The sequence below is a fragment of the Octopus bimaculoides genome, chromosome 1 (genome assembly GCF_046866305.1).
Source record: "Octopus bimaculoides isolate indiv1 chromosome 1, ASM4686630v1, whole genome shotgun sequence".
Lineage (NCBI taxonomy): Eukaryota > Metazoa > Mollusca > Cephalopoda > Octopoda > Octopodidae > Octopus > Octopus bimaculoides.
Genome location: NC_142928.1, coordinates 195,595,524 through 195,617,037, shown reverse-complemented (window position 1 = coordinate 195,617,037; position 21,514 = coordinate 195,595,524). Strand labels below are relative to the sequence as shown.

Genomic DNA, 21,514 nt, shown 5'->3' with positions numbered 1-21,514 from the left:
TAAATAAATAAATATTCTAAAACTAAAAAAAAACAATTTTAATGATTTCTTTTTCAAATGCGACATTTCATGTGAGACAACCTAATATATATATATATATATATATACATACACACACATATATATATATATATATATATATATATATATATATATATATATATATATATATATGTGAGAATATATATATTCTTTTATTCTTTTACTGGTTTCAGTCATTTGACTGCAGCCATGCTGGAGCACTGCCTTTATTCAAACAAATCGACCCCAGGATTTATTCTTTGTAAGCCTAGAACTTATTCTATCGGTCCCTTATGCCGAACTGCTCAGTTACGGCGAGGTAAGCACACTAACATCAATTGTCAAGCGATGGTGGGGGACAAACACAGACACATAATTACATACATATATATACATATACACACATATATATATATATATATACGACGGGCTTCTTTCAGTTTCCATCTACCAAATCCACTCACAAGGCTTTGGTCAGCCCCGAAGCTATTGTAGAAGACACTTGCCAAAGGTACCACTCAGTGGGACCGAACCCCGTACCCTGTGGTGGAGAAGCAAGCTTCTTACCACACAGCCACGCCTATATATATATATATATATATATATATATATATATATATATATATATATATATATATATATATAAATATGTATATATATATATATATACATATATATATATATATATATATATATATATATATATATATATATGTATGTATGTATGTATGTATGTATGTGTGTGTGTGTGTGTGTGATATTTTACACACACACACACAGGACTCACAAATATTTCTCCTTATTTTCAAGTTATATGTGAAATCAATTTAATAAAACTGAAATATTGCTAAATATTTTCATGCAGACTGCATGTTTATTAAACTTTTGCCATGAAAAGATTGTCTGTGACTTCAAAGTTTCGCTCTGCCCATCTTCTGATGAAACATCGAAGTCCCAATCAAACATTTCCTTGTAAAAGTTTCAATGTATGTATGTATGTATGTTTTTATGTATGTATGTTTATATGTATGTAGTCATGTGTATGTATGTATATATAGTCATATGTGTATGTATATGTATACACACTCTTCATCTATGTGTGTTTATACATATGTATGCGTGTATATGTATGTGTGCTTGCATATATATATATATATATATATATATGTGTGCCTGCATATATATATATATATATATATATATATATATATATATATATATATGTATATATATATATATACATCTCTTTTACTCTTTTACTTGTTTCAGTCTTTTGACTACGGCCATGCTGGAGCCCCGCCTTTTAGTCGAGCAAATCGACCCCAGGACTTATTCTTTAGAAGCCTAGTACTTATTCTATCGATCTCTTTTGCCGAACCGCTAAGTTACGAGGACATAAACACACCAGCATCGGTTGTCAAGCGATGTTGGGGGGACAAACACACACATACAAACATACACACACACACATACATATATATATACATACGACGGGCTTCTTTGAGTTTCCGTCTACCAAATCCACTCACAAGGCTTTGGTCGGCCCGAGGCTATAGTAGAAAACACTTGCCCAAGATGCCGCGCAGTGGGACTGAACCCGGGACCATGTGGTTGGTAAGCTAGCTACTTACCACACAGCCACTCCTACGCCTATATATATATATATATATATGTATATATATATATGTGTGTGTGTGTGTGTGCATGCATACATACATACATACAAACATGTACATTACACTCAATAAATGTGTGTGTTTATACATATGTATGTATGTATGTATGCCTGCATATATATTTATATATATCTATACACACACATAGTAGATAAACATATGCATTGATATATTTATAATTACAAATTATAAAGATATATATAGCTCCTTCATATACACACACACACACACATATACATACATATTTATGTATACATAACGCACACACGTATATATGTGTGTGCGTGTGTGTTTATCTTTCCTGTAGTTCATTCTGTGTTTATATTATTTTTTGTTGGACTGAAGCAGGATCTAATATATGATGAGGAACCACACACACACACACACTTAAAGAGACACGCATTCACACTTCTAATTATACATTACCACTAACACACTCGTGCATAGACACACACACATACACATATGTAAACACTTATACACATACAGAGATCCACTGCCACTTACATACATGCACTGGCACTCACACATACACACACATACACTCTGAGTCCACAATGGACAAGAAAGAGAAAAAGAGAAACAGACAGACAGAGAAAGAGGGAGAGACAGAGAGAAAGAGAGAGAGAGAGAGAGAGAGAGAGATAGAGAGAGAGTGAGTGCATTAACGTCTGTTAGAGGCAAACAAGCTGTTCAACCCCTTTTTCTATGAAAGTGGACTCTTCCAACCGAAGAAGCGGTATTCTCTTATTTCGGCGTTAAGGCGGGGAAATTTCTCATGTTGTGAGCAAACATCACTATATACATACATACACATAACATACACTTACTACAAGATATTTATATACAAACAGACACACACATAGATATACATACACACGCACGCATCCCGAGCAGTTCAGCTATAGAGTGCATAAATAGATATATATATAATATACATACATAGCTAACTAGAGGCGCACGTGTTCTTTGTGAAGGAGCTATTACCGTATCGCGTGCACAAATTATATTTTATATATGTGTATATAATATATATAATATTCTATCAACACATATATATTGTATATGTATGTGTAAGTCTTACCGGCTGGGATATTTACGCACAGACACACACGCAGCTACATAAAGTGTACACACATACATTTATATACACTTACATACAGTGAAATCACTGTAGCTCCTTGTTAACCATCTTTAAGGATATCGAAAAGGTAGGTTTCTAACATTGTATATTTTACTCCTGCCTCCCGACACATTATCTGTATGTATATGACTGTATCTATAGATCTAGCTGTATTCATTTGTATCTATCTATCTATCTATCTATGTATCTATCTATCTCATTATAGCTTTCTATCTATCTATCTATTTGTATCATTCTAGCTTTCTATCTGTATCAATTTGTATCCTATCTGTTTGTATATATACTCTGCCTGCTTATCTATCTATCTATCTATCTATCTTCTCCAATCCACCTTTGTTTTATTCTCAGTACCTCTCCGTCCTCTTCCTCTTTGTCTCTCCATCCTCTCTAACCCCTAACCCTTTTTCTTTCTCTTGCATTCTCGTCTATATATCCATCCCCTTGTTCTCCGGCTTCTATACTCATCAGCATGTGTGTGTGTAGTATAAATTAACTGCTAAGATTTTTTGATACAAAATATATATAAAGCATCAATTTGAGACAATAAGAACAACAGGCCTATTCATTGACACGGCCGGGCGACCGGCAAGTGGTGCATACGCCGGTTCAAGCCTCGTCATTGAACCTGTTTTCCATTTGTGTTCTGTGTGTGTGTGTGTGTGTATACACACACCATACAGGTGTATGTTTATGTATGTATACGTGCATGCTCCTTTATACATATTACGATGCTTCAACATTTTAAGGAGAGACTAAGCCATTTTCCCCCGAACGTGTTTCAGTCACGATAAGGATTCTGACTAAATCACCGCCATCATCATCATCATCATCATCATCATTAGAAGGTCAAGATGGTGATGATGGTGGTGGTTATGATGATGATGACAATTTTTGTTTTCTCACAGCAGAAATGGGAGTCTGAGGCGTTCAATCTTTCCCCTGACAACATTATAAGTATTTGATTCACTACAAAACACTGAAAAGGAATGAATCACGAGATCGTATCACGTTTATTTATTTATTTTTTATTTATTCTTTTACTTGTTTCAGTCATTAGACGGCGGCCATACTGGGGCACTTGCTTTCAAGAATTTAGTGGAACTAATTGACCCCAGTGCTTATTTTTTTTAAAGCCTGGTACTCGTTCTATCGGTCTACCTTTGCCGAACTGCTAAGTTATTTATTTTTTAAATGGCATTAGTGAAATAAAAGAGCCGTGGTGTGGACTAAGTCGGTGGAGCGTCCGACAAAAAACCACGCGCTATTTTAGCTGTGTGTCCGAGGGAATTTCGAGTTCAGAAATTTTAGGGATTTGTTCCTAATAGATTGCGGCCAAGCTGGGGTACTGCCTTGTTGGAAAAATAGTCTTTCTTCTTACAAAGTGAATTACAAGTGTTCCAGAATGTGAAATAATTCTCTAAAATAACGAAAGATACCGAAAAAATTAATAAAAATTCATTCTAATTGTGGCAGTTATTCCGAAGAAGCGATGAAGGGGGGGGGGGCTAAATTTGTAAAAACATGAATTTTTGGAAATTTTTTTTTAAAGTGCAAATTACATGTGGGCGATCCTTCGGTATTGGTCTTCAAGAATGTCAGTAATAAGAAGACGACGTCATTCACTCTTTTTTCAGCTTAGTCCCTTTCTCTGTCATGATTGAAAATTGTGTAGTAAATGCTCTACCAATACCGAAAGATTGCTTTACATGTGTTTTAGATTGTCTTACATGTGTTTTCTTGTAAAAATGGCAAGATACAGCGAGAAAAACTGAAAAAATTCCATTTTGTTTGAGACGGTTATTTCCGAACGAAATTCCATCGTGTGCCTTAAACATTTTGAGTTCAAAACCCACCACGGTCGAATTTGCTGTTCATTGTTTCGGGGCTCGGTAAAATAGAATACCAATCAAGTACTGGGGTAATCGATGTAATCGATTGCTGCCTTACTCCTCGTTTAATTTAAAAAAAAAAAATCAATTTTGAAAGTGAATCTCATGAAACCAGAACCGTGGCCACCGCTTTTAATGGCAAGTTCCCAACACGACCCGTCTTCGCATTCGATCCCTCATTGCCGCTATTTACCGTCGCCTACGTTAAAAATGTCATAAAGAAGACACGGATCCATAAATAACCCCTAATCACTTGGAACAACCATAATTAATCAAAGTTCTCCAATAAACTCTATTAGAGTACATTTGTGACTCTTACCCTGGGGTGTGTACGTTTAGGGTGAAGAACACACCCCTGGGGTATTTGCCCCTCTGCCCTGTTGTTTTGAAAGACCCTGACTTCCCCCACACCTTATTTTTGATGTTTATAACCTGTTTGTTTTTGCTTTTTATTAATTAATTATTTATTTTTTGCGCGTGTGGGGGGGGGGAGGCTCCCCGATTAGCTGCTTTTTATATACATACGTACATGTAGTGGCTTAGTGACTTCGAAGTTTCGGCCAGTTGAGACATCGTCGGACTGCGATGGCTTAACTGGCCTGGAACTTCGAAGTCACTATCAATAATATTCTTAATGGATTTGTACTTTACAAAAGTATAGAGTGAACCATCAGATTAATGTAAAATTGTTTTTTATTATAACTAAACATAAAAACAAATAACACACACACACACATATATATATGTATATATATATATATATATATATACATCGCATACGCACACATAGATGATACCTGTGTGCTTTGCTATATACATACATACATACATACATATGTATACATATATGAACATCTGCGCATTTATGTGTTCGATATGCATAGACATACATACAAACGTATGCAGGCATACACACACACACACACATATATGCAGCTTTATAATAATGCAGTCGTAGTAGTAGTAGTAATAGTAGTGGCAGTAAGAGGAGGAGGATGAAAAGCTGCTGCTGTAGCAGCAGCAGCAGCAGCGGTGGTGGTAGTAGTAGTAGTAGTAGTGTTAGTAGTAGCCACACTTCCCGTTGTACTTTTGTGTTCATAACAGAATGTGTGTCACTGACAAACATGATATGGTGTACCCAGGACTACATTGTACAATGTGTCGTTTTTTCTTGTTTTTTTTTTTATTAATATTTTTTTTATCAGTAGGTTGGTGCTGTTTGAAGGATATTTAGCTGCTATTTCTAGCATTGTCCGTCATTACAGCTGAGAGCGATTAGAAATAGTTGAATAATGATGCCACCACACACCTGTCATCAACCGCCTCCTCCTTCCTCCTCCTCCTTATCACCATCATCGCCACAGCCGGCATAGTCACCCCACCCCCATCATCACCATCTTCACTACCGCCATTTTCACCAACACCACCATCTACATCATCATCATCATCATCATCATTAACATTCTCACCACCACCATCATCATCATTACATCGTCATCATCATTATTATTAGCATTTTCACCACCACCACCATCATCATCATCGTTACATCATCATCATCATCATCATCACTTAACTATGATAAAATATTTCACTTATTTTACCGTTTGTGCTGTTTCTCGCCAGAGAAGGAACAAACGGCTTCTCGTCTGCTGGGGGTCGACTTCACCTTAAGTTCTTTCTCGGGTCGAGAAAAGTACAAATCATTATTGATGGTTGTCGATTGTTGTTTATCTAGACATGAAGAGACCCAACCTCAAAGACATAACTACACATTAAGGCTCCATCAATGCCTCACCCGCCCTTCCCCCTCTCCTCCTCTTTCTTTTATCACAATTTCCTCAGAAATGCATTTTTTTTTTTTAAATGAAATTTTTGCAGAGACAGGCATTCGAGAATGTAGATTGCAATTACTTTCAGTCATTTGACTGCGGCCATGCTGGGGCACCGCCTTGAAGAATTTGCAGTCGAATGTATCGACCTCAGCATTTATTATTTTTTTCTTTTAAGCCTGGTAATTCCGTCGGTCTCTTTTTTCCGAACCGCTAAGTCACGGGGACGTAAGCAAACCAACACCGGTTGTCAAGTAGTGGTGGGACACACGCACGCACACACATACACACACATATAACAGGCTTCTTTCAGTTTCCGTCTACCATATCTTTTGATCGGCTCGCTGCTTTATAGAAGACACTAACCCAAGGTTCCATGCAATGGGACTGAACCTAGAACCACGTAACTGAGAAGCAAGCTTCTTACCACACAGCCCTGCCTAGAATTTAGGGAAAAAAAAGGACAAACAAAAAAAACATAAAAGAATTCTCGATGGTTTCTCGGAACGTTACTCTGCTCACCATTTTGTCAGCACCATTTTCCCTTCTCTTTTTCTCCTTTTTTTTAAAAAAAGAATTTGTGTTTGGGGCATCACAATTACATATGTAATCTCTATTCTTGAAAATGTGTCCCTGCAGGCTTGGCTGTGGTTAAGACGTTTGCTTTGCAACCACGCTGTTTCAGGTTCAGCTCCGCTGTGTGGTACTTTGGGAACGTGTCTTCTGCTCTCGCCCCGAACCAACCAATGTGTTTGACACAAGTGAATTTGTAGATGGGAACTGTAGAAGTCCATCGTTTATATATGTGTGTCTGTGTTTGTTATACCCCCACCGCTTGACAACCGGCATTGGTTTGTTTACGTTCCCCTATGTTAACATTTCGGCAAAAGAGACCAATAGAATAAGTACTCCACTTTAATAAACAACATAAGTCCTGGGGTCGATTTGTTTGTCTAGGACGCTTTAGGGCGGTGCCCCAGCATGGCCACAGTCCAACGATTGAGACAAGTGAAAGACAAAACAATTTTAAGAGAGTTTTCGACTTTTCCTTGATTACAGCAGAAAATAGAGTAATAATACCAATGTGCGAACATAGGATATACACCGAGTATGTGGGTGATATATTAGTTGTAATGGAGACACTGGAAGGTGCAGAAAGATTAAAGGAAAGCCTAAAAAGCAACTAGAGCGTCATTTTAGTCGACGCTACTTTAGAAGCGAACTAGCATATCAGTTTAGAAAATACTCAGATAAACCGAATCTCTGAATTGAAGTAGGAGAAAGACTAAGAACTCCCTTAAAATCCTTGATCAGTAGAACATATCTCTTTAAAAAGGACCCTTTCTACTGATAGGACCTGTATAGAGTAAGCCCACAGATAAACTACGAAACTAGTAATGCAGTCTATAGAATGTGTACAGAGGGATGGTGCAGAATCATGACAAAGACATATTGAAGAGACAGCCCGTAGCATAGGAGAGAAAATAAAGGAACACTGGTGGGAACTCAAGGAGAAAAACTCGCCACTGCTGTACTAACATGCTAAACTAACTCATGGGGAATCCATAGATAACATATAAGATCTTATGTACACAGAGCTGACTCGACACTCAGATTACAGAGGCCACACACAATAGATAGTAGACCTAGTACCAAAAGAAAACACGAATGGAAAAGTAACACCTTCACTCCACGACCTGACAGACAGTTCAATATACAAACCCATGCAGACAAGACACGCATACACACCAGGCGCGGTCCCAGGAATTTTTCGAAAGGAGGGCACAAGGTCAGAAGGGAATACAATTCCAGGAGAAAAGGGCGTAATAACATTATTTAGAAGGGCGCACCTTTCAGTCCTCTCCCCCGGTCCGCTGCTGCACACACAAACTTAGACGCAAATACATCCGTACCACAAGATGGAATAGACTGGATAAGACCAGTAAGAAGAGCAGGCACACAAGAACACGAAGTCATTGAAGGGGTCAAAGAATGTGTAACGAAAGAACTCTGACAAATGAACAATAATTAATAATAATAATAATAAAGCTAAAGTGAAGATCAAATATATAGTGCGTGTGTTTATTGGCAAAATGACCGTCTATCGTTCACATCAAGAATCTTGCGAAAAAATACTTAAACCTAAAAAGCAACAGTTTACAAACATTTAAAACTCAAAGCTATACAAACAAAACTGAATTTCTTGACATAATATTCCTGCAAGAAATGAAATGACTGGCTCTCCGTCGCTTACGACGATGAGTATTCCAGTTGATCTGATCAGCAGAACGGCCTTAATTAACGTGCAATTGGCTGAGCACTCTATAGACACGCGTACCTTAATGTAGTTCTCAGAGAGAACTCTGTGTGTGTGTGTTTGTTCCCCACCACCGCTTGACAGCGGGTGGTTTGCTTACGTCCCCGCAACTTAGCAGTTCGGCGAAAGAAGCCGATAGAATAATGCCAGGCTTGAAAAAATAAGTACTGGGGTTGATACATTCAACTGAACTAAGAGACAAGGCATAGCAACAAATACATCATCATCATCATCATAAATTAACGTCCTTTTTTCCATGCTGGCATGGGTTGGACGGTTTGACAGGATCTGACAAGCCAGTAGGCCGCATCAGGCTCCATTTGTCTGTTTTGACATGGTTTCAGGAATGCCTTTCCTAATGCCAACCACTTTACAGAGTGTAGTGGGCGCTTTTTACGTGGCACCAGTATCCGCGAACTCGCAAGACAAAAACCTCTCTACTGAGAGAGGGAACGGAAGCAAGAGATTAGAAAGGGACAGAGGTAGCCCTCATTCTACCGGATTAGAGACAGTTAGAAAGAGAGGGCGGATCTTGTTCAAAACGGGGGCACCAGATTTCATTTATGTTTTATGTAGTGTTTTTGGTACCGAAAGACTTTCAAACTTCGTATACTTATCTATTTTGTGTTATAGAACAGAAAAACTTTTTTGTATTCGAAGTTATTTCATGTAAAAAATTGTCTTATTTCGATAATTTCTACTAATCACTGACGTCTATTCAGTTGAAAACAGTTAGCGCTGTAACGGTGTATATCGTATTAATCCCCGTTAGTTCTGACATTTCCGATTAACTAGACTGTTAACCCTAATTCTAGAATCCGAACTCTAAAATTGTTACACACATAATTACGCACAGCGTAATTTATTATATAAACAATATATGCGTACAAATTACGATTAAACCGGATGAAATATGTCACAGGGAATAACATTTTTATGACCGGCCAACAGTAACTCTATTCAGCTGAATAGACGTCAGTGATTGGTTGAAATTACAGAAATACGACAACTTTAACATGTAATAACTTGCGATGTACGTTTTTTTGTTAAGAAGACTAAGAGAAAAAGATGTTTTATATGACACATTCTACCAGTGTCCCAAGTTTCAAAGTGTTTCGTTAAGAAAATACTGGTGCCCCCCGTTTTGAACAAGATCCGAGAGGGCCTGTCCACAGGGAACAATGAGAACAGTATAAGTGGTACACTTATAGTAATAATAGACAAACCAGAGATGAAGTGTGAAACCAGACCACGGTCGTTGATATAGCGCAGTGGTTCCCAACCTTTTTTTGGCTGCCACCCCCTTGACACCTAGGCCACATTCCTTGCGCCGCCACCCCAACTAACCATCACAAACATAGACTTGTTTCTGAAGCAAATTCAAAGCAGCTGTATTTCACGAATAAACCTAAAGAACCCATTATTTTGTTGTTTTTACATGAATCGCTACCCCACTATCGCCCCACTTTTCTTGAACGCCCCTTGGAACTTTCCACTGCCCCTGGAGGTGGGAGGCAACACCGCCCACTTTGAGAACCATTGATATAACGTCTAGGAAAAGAAAAGCTGCTTCTTGCACATCCTCGATTCAACAAAGACTAAATCGCTTGGAGTGAACCTTTTTCTTTAGATCCAGACAAAAACTTGTGCCCCAACTCTAATAATTATCAACCCTTTACAAAAGTTATTTGTACTATGCTTGAAGCATTACAATTACTAGAACCTTCATCAGACTTTCACTGTCACATCTTCAGAGTGATGTTGGTGTGTATTGTTGCCTCCTTATAGCTGGTTGAGCCAATTCTCACCCCAGCTCATAACGAGAGAGTACTACTGCTTCCAGCTTTGGGATGGCGCCGTTACTACAACTTCTCACCCATAGACGGTGCTGTCCCTTCTCCCTGGTTTTTCTACTTCTACTATAATAGCTTCTGCTCTTCAGAGCTGGTTAATCTCATACCACCTCCATTCATCCAATATCAACACTCCTCGTGTCTTCTTTTATTTACCATATCGTGTGCAGCACTGTGCCCATTGGTAAAGCCCTTAATACTCAGTCCTTCCCAGAATCTCGCCAGAGAGTCCTGACATCAAGAACAGTTGAAGAATATAGGATCACAAGCTGCGCTAAAAGTTATTTGTACTATGCTCGAAGCAGTAAAATTACTAGATCTTTCAACGTCTCTAGACTTTCACTGTCATATCTTCAGAATGAAGTAATGTTGGTGTGTGTTGTTGCCTCCTTTTAACAGGTTGAGCCAATTCTCTCTCCAGCTCATGGTTTTCTTGCAATTATCAGCTTATCGCCCTCATAGAACTCCAAGGGCTTGTCAAATTAAAAAAAAACATATAAACAAAAATGCACATACACACACACACACACGAACACGCTATCAGCTGTGTACACACAGTCAGGTGCGCGCTTGTAAGCTGTCAACTTATCTTTCTATCTTTTACTTGTTTCGGTGGTAAGACTGCGGTCATGCTGGAGCACACCGCCATCAAAAATTTTTAGCTGAACGAATCGACCCCAGGAACTATTCTTTAATCCTTTGTTCTGATCATTTTTACGGGGACGTAAACACACCAACAGCAGTTATCAAGCGGTGGTGGGGAACACACACACACACACTTAGCGTAACTTGGTGATTCACCTAAAGACGACCAATCGAATAAATACCAGGCTTTACAAAATAATAATAATATAAATAAATAAATACTGGGGGGTTCATTCATTCAACTAAAATTCTTCAAGGCGGTGATCCAGCATGGCCGCAGTCTAATGGCTGAAACAAGCGAAAGATATATATATATATATATATATAAGAAGCTTGCTTCCCAACCACATGGTTCCGGGTTCAGTCCTACTGCGTGGCACCTTGGGCAGGTGTCTTCTATAGCCTTGGGCCAACCAAAGCCTTGTGAGTGGATTTGGTAGACGGAAACTGAAAGAAGCCCGTCGTATATATATATATATATATATATGTGTGTGTATGTTTGTCTGTGTTTGTCCTCCCACCATCGCCTGACTACCGGTGTTGGTGTATTTACGTCCGCGTAACTTAGCGGACGTAACAGAGTATAAGTCCCTGGGTGGATTTGTTCGACTAAAGGCGGTGCTCCAGCATGGCCGCAGTCAAATTACTAAAACAAATAAAAGAATAAAAAATATCCATAGTATACATATACACACGCCGTAGTTTTGACGGGATTTGGCTGGTTAGCAATCTGGTCATGTCGACATTATGTGGGACACATGTCGTCATAAAACACGTGGTTTCAACCATTTTATATTTAAAAAAAGGGGACAGAGTTTGTCGAGGGAGTTGGTTGACTGACTGACAAAGAGAGAAGCTCCCCTATTGAAATGATTGGCTGTAATAGAATGGTGACAGTTGTGGTTGTGGCGGAGGTAGTTGAGGTGGTGATGGTGAGGACTTAGGCGCAGCTGAGTGGGTGGTTGTGGTGGTGATAGAGATGGCGACAGTCTTTGTAATAGTAGTAGTAGTAGTAGTAGTAGCTGTGCTCTCCAAGTCCTGCAGGTCAAGAACAACTGAGCGTAACTACGCCCCCCCCCCACTACCGCCCACGCAACCTGTCACTTGAGGGCTAACGAAGGAGTCTCTAATGGGAGTCTTTGATCAGCTAGAAATAGCAGCTAAATTTCTATCAACTCATCACCGTCTTAAATACAAAACGGACATATTGGATTAGAAATAACGTCCCGGGTTCGCTGCATACACATTTAGAATAAGACGGGATGGTCATGGCCGGGATGTTTTTTGTTTTTTTAAAATCTTAGATCAGCTTGATCCAGGACTGACCCGGGGTTCAAACACTTACAGTCACCATGTCACTACCACCAGCGCCACCACAACTAATACTAATTACCCCCCACCACAACACCATTACCTCCTACCGCCGCCATCACCACCACAAATAGCCACGCCTTTACCATCACCGTTACCTCAACTTTTACCACAAGCACAACTACCACCACAACCACCACAATTTAATGTCACCTCAACCACCAGCGCACCTCCTGCCACCATTACTATGATTAGCTCCTGCTCTTACCTCCACCACCTTCGTGATTAGCCCCCCCCACTACCATCATCGTCCCCATGGTTACATATCCACTATACAGATGTAGGAAAGCTTTATCTCTGCTCTGTTCACTGCAGTCGTCGCGGTAAAACAGCAGGCAGTGATACTTCAGTGTTTGAGTTCAAATCTGGCTGGGGTCAACTTGACATTTCAACTACAGACATTTACTTGAGATTAAACGGTTTCGAGTCTGTTGTCTGGATATGTTATCTACCCCCTCCCACCACCACCACCACCACTGCTGCTGTTGCTACTACTATTACTACTACTACTAATACTATGACGACTACAAAAACAACCACCACCACTATCATTGGCACTTCACTATCACCACCACCACCACCACCACCACCACCAGGCTCAGTACCATTACTACCATGTCTGCTACCACCAATGCCATCAGTACCACTAACAGGCGAGCGTCCCGCAACAGAAATGTCAAGTCACGTGATCTCCAAAGAGAATGTGAAGGAATTAGAGATTGTGACGTGTCAAGTGTGAGTGGAGTGTTGTGTGACTGAGTCGAGTGTAGGTTTGAGTGAGTGACGTTATGAGATGTCATTGTCTCAATAAACAGCTTAAATCCACTGCCGTGGTGGTGGTGGTGCTGTTGATGATGATGATGCTTAGCTCCAAGTCAACCTTGATCGAATTAGGTGAAATAAACATCAGAGATGATTTGCCTCGTGCAGAAACTCCGGGAGCTACTCCGAGGTTTTGTAAGCTCCTATAGATCCATTGCAATGCTTGGAAGCCCGTCTCCATCGTCAGCAGGTATCTCGGATATTTTTTAAAACGGGGACCACATTTTTCATTAACGAAACACTTTGAAACTTGGAACACTGGTAGAATGTGTCATATAAAACATCTTTTTCTCTTAGTCTTCTTTAAAAAAAAAGAAATCCATAAGTTATTCCATGTTAAAGTTGTCGTATTTCTGTAATTTCAACCAATCACTGACGTCCATTCAGCCGATATACATTAAGTGCCGACTACATAAACAAACGATTCTGAAACAATTAACCCTAACCCTAACCTTAGGGTTAGGGTTAAAGCAAATTTAAAATGAAAAAAGCAAATAAAACGAAGGTATGGAGATTAAATACGCTTTACACCGCTTAATCAGCCAAAGGAGTAAATGTAAACAACTGAATACTTGTCAGTGATTGGTTGAAATTATCGAAATAAGACAATTTTTTACATGAAATAAATTGGAATACAAAAATATTTTTCTGTTCTATAACACAAAATAGATAAGTATACGAAGTTTGAAAGTCTTTCGGTACCAAAAACACTACGTAAAACATTAATGAAAAATGTGGCCCCCGTTTTAAAATAGACCCAGCCCGTCTCTATCGTCAGCAGGTATCTCAAGGTTGCAAGCACCCCTCCCCCTCCCCTTAGCCTGTTTGCTTCACCTGAGTGAGGCAGCGAGGACTGAGGTTGTGTTCACCTACGGGAGGGTTCTCGCTCTCACTGCCATCTTGGGCGAGTTTCAGTTGCCCTGCCCATTTCCTTGATGGCTTTCTTGAGTTGTCTGCGTTCCAGACCTATCTTTCTTCGGCAAGAAATAGCGCACTCACTGCCAATACTAATTACCCCCGGCACAACACCCATTACCTCCTCTTACCATCACTATCGCCATCCCTCCCACCACCACCACAAATAGCCACACCTTTACCATCACTGCTACCACATTCTGTTTGCCGGTCCCGGACCCCACAAAAAAACATTGCCTACAGCAGACCCAAAAGTGGTGTCACTTTAATGTGCCGCTTGGCGGAGCGGATCGCCCCCCCCCCCCCCCCAGCTACGATAGTGAGCGCACTAAACGGAGAACCTCGGTAACTGACTTCAATGGCAATGATCGAAGGTATTCCGGCCGCAGCTTACACTAAGAGTGGCTGTGTGGTAAGTAGCTTGCTTACCAACCACATGGTTCCGGGTTCAGTTCCACTACGTGGCACCTTGGGCAGGTGTCTTCTACTATAGCCTCGGGCCGACCAAAGCCTTGTGAGTGGATTTGGTAGACGGAAACTGAAAGAAGCCCGTCGTATATATATATATATATATATATATATATATATATATATATGCGTCTGTATATGTTTGTCCCCCTAGCATTGCTTGACAACTGAAGCTGGTGTGTTTACGTCCCCGTAACTTAGCGGTTCGGCAAAACAGACCGGTAGAATAAGTACTAGGCTTACAAAGAATAAGTCCTGGGGTCGATTTGCTCGACTAAAAGCGGTGCTCCAGTATGGCCGCAGTCAGATATACTGAAACCAGTAAAAGAGTAAACTTACGAGCATATCTAGAACATTGTCTTATGTGTCCTTCCTATAAATAGGGTGTGGTTTGGGGGGTTATTTGGCTACTATTTCTACCAGACCGAGCGAGTATATGAAATAGGCTACCACACTCACTCGTATAACCATGAATTATTTCTGTCGCTGATTGTTTTGAAATTCTAGCTCAACATTTCTTCCAGCCAGATGTCGCTGTCATTGAATAACTTTGGTGTAAAGTTACTGATGAATATTGTAATTATTTACACTCGTCGCGATACTAATTAGCAACACTGACCTGATTGCCACCACTTTATCAGAGACAATATAGCATGAGATTACTTTGTCTCCAAATATTACCAAAAAAGGAAATATTTCTGGTTGAGACAATAGTGCAAACATCATTGGTCTGGACCTCTAAATTTTCATCTTCATTGTATTGATGCTGTGAAGGTGCACGGGTCTGTAGTTGCAGTGTTGCTCTCACCATTGCAAAATCCTCATCCTGCTCTCACGATCGCAAAATCCTCGTCCAAGCGATGCGCTGTGTTCTCGAGGAAAACACTTCGTTTCACGTTGCTCCACTCCACTCACCTATAAATGGGTGACCCTCTTTCTGATGGACAAGCCGTCCGATCGGGGGGAATGCTTTGATCTCGGTCACTTATATATGTCATGGAAACTGAACGATCAGCCAACTGAGTCCCAGGACTGGAGACCGTAATGTTCATGTGTTGTTGTTAATTATCAACTTAACCCAGCGTCCATAGGGTTTAAAACAAATACACATCATCATCATCATCGTTTAACGTCCGCTCTCCATGCTGGTATGGGTTGGACGGTTTGGCTGAGGGATTTTTTTAAAACGGGGGCCACATTTTTCATTAACGAAACACTTTGAAACTTGGAACACTGGTAGAATGTGTCATATAAAACATCTTTTTCTCGTAGTCTTCTTAAAAAAAAAGAAATCCATAAATTATTCCATGTTAAAGTTGTCGTATTTCTGTAATTTCAACCAATCGCTGACGTCCATTCAGCCGATATACATTAAGTGCCGACTACATAAACAAACGATTCTGAAACAATTAGCCCTAACCCTACGGTTAGGGTTAAAGCAAATTTAAAATGAAAAAAGCAAATAAAACGAAGAATCGTTTGTTTATGTAGTCGGCACTTAATGTATATCGGCTGAATGGACGTCAGTGATTGGTTGAAATTATCGAAATAAGACAATTTTTTACATGAAATAAATTCGAATACAAAAATATTTTTCTGTTCTATAACACAAAATAGATAAGTATACGAAGTTTGAAAGTCTTTCGGTACCAAAAACACTACGTAAAACATTAATGAAAAATGTGGCCCTCGTTTTAAAAAAGATCCTGGCTGAGAACTGGTGAGTCAGGAGGCTGCACCAGGTTTCAATCTGATCTGGTAAGGTTTCTACAGCTGGATGCCCTTCCTTATGCCAACCACTCTGAGAGTGTAGTGGGTGCTTTTTACGTGCCACCGACACGGGTGTCAGTCAAGCGGCACTGGTATCAGTCATGCTCGAATGGTGCTTTTTATGTGCCACCGGTATGGGAGCCAGTCAGGCAGCACTGGCTGTTCCGTTGATCGAATCGACTGGAACACACGTCGTCGTAACCGACGGAGTATCAGTTTTTACTCATTTACAGCTGAGTGGACCGAAGCAAGTGAAATGAAGTATTTTGCTCAAGAGTACAACGCCAGTCCTCAGTCAAATCGTTCAACCCATGCCAGCATGGACAGCGGACGTTAAACGATGATGATGATGACTCAGGAATCCTCTATAAATTAATGGTTTCTCGATCTGCTAGAAATAGTGACCTAATTTTTTTTCTACATCCCACCCTACTGTCTTACAAAAGGAAGGACGTATTGGTTGCTATATTTAGCGAGCTGGCAGAAACGTTAGCACGCCGGGCGAAATGCTTAACGGTATTTCGTCTGTCTTCGTGTTCTGAGTTCAAATCCCGCCGAGGTCAACTTTGCCTTTCATCCTTTCGGGGTCGATAAATTAAGTACCAGTTACGTCCTGGAGTCGATCTAATCAACTTAATCCCTTTGTCTGTCCTTGTTTTTCTCCTCTATGTTTAGCCCCTTGTGGGCGATAAAGAAATAAATATATTTAGCGAGTCGAGCAGCTTTGTAGAAGCTCCTTTGCTGAGGCTGGTTGTTTTGTTCACAGCTGAGTTGGTTACTCTTTTATTCTTTTACTTGTTTGTCATTTGACTGCGGCCATGCTGGGGCACCGCCTTTAGTCGAGCAAATCGACCCCAGGACTTATTCTTTGTAGGCCTAGTACTTATTCTATCGGTCACTTATACCGAGCCGCTAAGTTACGGGGATGTAAACACACCAGCATCTGTTGTCAAGCGATGGTGGTGGGACAAACACAGACACACAAACATATACACACACATACATTCATACATACATACATATATATATATATATATATATACGACGGGCTTCTTTCAGTTTCCGTCTACCAAATCCACTCACAAGGCTTTGGACGGCTCGTGGCTATAGTAGACGACACCTGCCCAAGATGCCACGAAGTGGGACTGAACCCGGAACCATGTGGTTGGTAAGCAAGCTACTTACCACACAGCCACTATTGCGCCTATACAGCCACTTCTAGTGTAAACTGCGGCCGGAATACCTTTGATCATTGCCATTAAAGTTTTGGAATCGGGTCTGCCACTGCGAAGACTGAACCTTGGTTACCGAGTTATACCCACAGACCCACGGTTCGCCGCCTGTTATGACCGTTTTCAAAAAGTTTCTGTCGTCCTCGACGAGATCCTGTTCTGGGGAAGCCTGATCTTCTTTTTTTGAGACGACCAAACTCTACACACTTCACTCCCAAGCACTGCTGTAAACAACGGAACTGAGCGAGAACGTTGTACCTTAGCGTGCATGCGTGACAGAGTTCAAGGTCAGTCTGCATCAAGCGGCTTCATTCTGCGTACTTCAGCTCCGTTACCATAGCGACGGTCCAGATACTTTTTGGTCAGACTTCGTATATCTTCCAGGGACATAATTCGTCTGTTGTATATCTTCTACAAGTTTATTTGTGCATACTAATGTACACATGTTCGAGCGAGTTGTACATATGGTTCTGTGCAGCTTTTCCGTTTATTTGTCATGCATTAAAGCTGTTTGTTCATTGGTTGAATTGTCCCAACTTAAATGTTTAATAACCAGCTCAGCTGTTAATTAATCCTTCTACTCTAGGCACAAGGCCTGGTTTTTCTGGGGAGGGGGACAGTCGTTCACATTGACCCCAGTACATAATTGATACTTAATTTATCGACCCCGAAAGGATGAAAGGCAAAGTTAACCTCATCAGAAGGTGAACTCAGAACGTAGCGGCAGACAAAATACCGCTAAGCATTTCGCCCGGTGTGCTAACGATTCTGCCAGCTCGCCGCCTTTTTAGATATGAACACCAATAAAGGGAGTTGTGGAAAGTGAGTAACCTAGTGGTTAGGGGTGTTGCACTCACGATCCCCAGATCGTAGGTTCGATTCCCGTTGCTCTAGTGCTGCGCGAGGATCGGCATATCAAAGAATAGGCCCAACGTTTTTCTTGTGCCTGTCGTAAAAGGCGACTAAAAAGAGTTTGAGGTAGGATCTGCACTCCGACCTCATAAGCGCAACAACTACCCAAAAACAGACCCATAGGTTGGAGGGTTAAATGCCTGAGTGATGTCAAAGGTGCCATACGTCAGGAGTAGGGAATCACCAACAAATGGTGGATACAGCGGCGAGCTGTTACTGCGCATGCTTCCAAACTACTACTAATATAGGGAGTTGAGAAAAGAGATTAAGAAAAACAAAATGGCGGTGACTTGGATGATCTTCGTTATAGGTTTACTGGATCAAGGTTGGGCTAGGGTTAAACAACATCACAACCAGTAACATTACTAACATCCCCTCACCACAGACACCACCACCACCAACAACAACAACACACCTTCTCCACCCTCTTCACTCTACCTTAACCAACATGCTATTAAACATACCACATCCACCGCCACCACGACTATCACTTTCACCCCCACCCCACATACCTTTCCCAGTTTATTGTCTGATTTCACACGTGTTACATTGCTGGTGTGACTCATCAGGATTAACAGCAACAACAAACAACCTGAGCTAATGAAGGAGACGTTATGCGGTATGTCTGGCCGCCAGAAATAGTAACTATATCTCCCTAAAAATCGCACCACACACACACACACCGCACTTTCCGTCTCGCACATCCCATCAAACACACACACACACGTCACGCCGACTTCAAAAGAACTTCTCTGATCCAATCGCGCTCTCTCCGTCTCTTTCGCTTTTACGCCAACTTCAAAAGATCTCTTTCCCCGCCACCCCACACATATATCAAAAAAACTTTTACGGGAAGTGACGATCTTCAGAAGAAACATAAACAAATGCACGTGCGTTTTTTTGACAAGTATGGTACTCGTATCGAAATTTAGCCTAGAATACGACTCTAATCATAAATGTATCAAAGAAAAGTTCGGTTCGCAATCACTTTGTTCTTTGTTTAATTCTAATGCGAGATACCTTGATCAAATGTGCTATATCTTTCTCTCTCTCTCACACACACGTGTCTTTGATTAGTATCAGCTGAGAGCGGCGGGGCACTGCCGTTAGCTTTGTTGGACCTTCATTGCTTGAAACCTCCTCCGATATGTGGTATTTAGTGACTGATGGTGTTTGCTGCTGCTGCTCTCATCTGCGTTTCCCGCCGCGAGGTAGTCTCATCCGTAACTCTTGAACAGGAGGAGATCCAATTTTGTTTTGAAGATACCTACATCCATCGCATGTAGGTCTCTTACGCCTTATGGCAGGATATTGAAAAGCTGTGGGTCCTTGGAACCCAAGTTGTTGCAGTATCTTTATCATGATGGCGATGTTGGAATATTTGGTATTACGCAGTAGCGCCTTGTTTTACTGTTTGTGTAATTTTTAAAGTCAAAGCTTGGTACAAATATATATATATATATATATATATATATATATATATATATATATATCATATATCATATATATATATATATCATATATCATATATATATATATATCATATATATATATCATATATATATATATATCATATATATATATCATATATATATATATATCATATATATATATATATCATATATATATATATCATATATATATATATATATCAAGTGCTACAGGAATGCCTGTACGGGTCGCCACTGCATGGTGCCAAAGGTGCCGTCCACTGCATCTCACATAAGAACGAGATACTGCAGCAGCCTCGGTTTCAGAGGACCTCAGCTCTTCAATGCCCTGCCAAAACATTTGAGAGACATGCAAGACATGGATGCGGAGGTCTTCAAGACAAAACTTGACACTTTCCTCTCCACGATACCAGACGAACCAATGGCTCGTAATGAGACGCAGTTTAGGGCAGCTGTGTCAAATTCTCTTATACACCAGATGTGCCATCAAAACTCTTGATTGGACCATCTCACGGTGGTGCACCAGCATGACCGCAGCCACTTGGCTGAAACACATAAATAAATAAATAAAAAAAAAAATATATATCATATATATATATATATATATATATATATATATATATCACATATCATATATATATATATATCATATATACATACACGCACGCACACACACACACGTATATATGTGACGGCACATGGCTTTGTGGTGTTCGATTGTAAGGTTCGGTTTCTGGGCGCACATTGTTGTCCTTCAGCAAGACACTTTATTCCCACATTATTCTAGTCCACTCAGCTGGTAAAAAAAAAAAAAAAATGAACAGCCCCTTGTGTATTTCAAACAGCTGACCTCGTCGTCACACGTTCTGTGTCACGCCGAATCTCCTTGACAACCACGTTACACTTACTCGTGTCTGTGAAGTGCTCAGCCTCTTCTTGCACATTAATTCCTTGAGCACGCTCTTCCGTTGATCGGATCTAACTAGAACAGTCATCGTTGCGACCGACGAAACGCCATTTGACACACACACACATTTCAGAGGGGACGGCGATGGTGGTGGCGGCCTTATCGAAAACGCCATTATATTCTGCGACGGATTGAAGCCTTTCTCAATAGGAGGACGTCGACTTAATTAATTGTCGCCATTTACCATAAATGTGACATCGTGACAACAGACTCACTTAATAAATCATAT

At 40.4% G+C, this 21,514-nt stretch overlaps 1 protein-coding gene across 2 annotated transcripts in view; it reads left to right on the top strand.

Moving 5' to 3' along the window:
• The first annotated feature begins 2,475 nt into the window (after positions 1-2,475).
• LOC106869904 (uncharacterized) overlaps positions 2,476-21,514 on the top strand; it is a 110,668-nt gene continuing 91,629 nt past the window's right edge. The window contains exon 1 of one of the 2 annotated variants that reach the window (XM_014915832.3): positions 2,476-2,908. The gene's annotated coding sequence lies outside the window, so the exon portion shown is untranslated. The remainder of the gene's footprint in view (positions 2,909-21,514) is intronic. The other variant, XM_014915834.3, reaches the window with a different exon arrangement.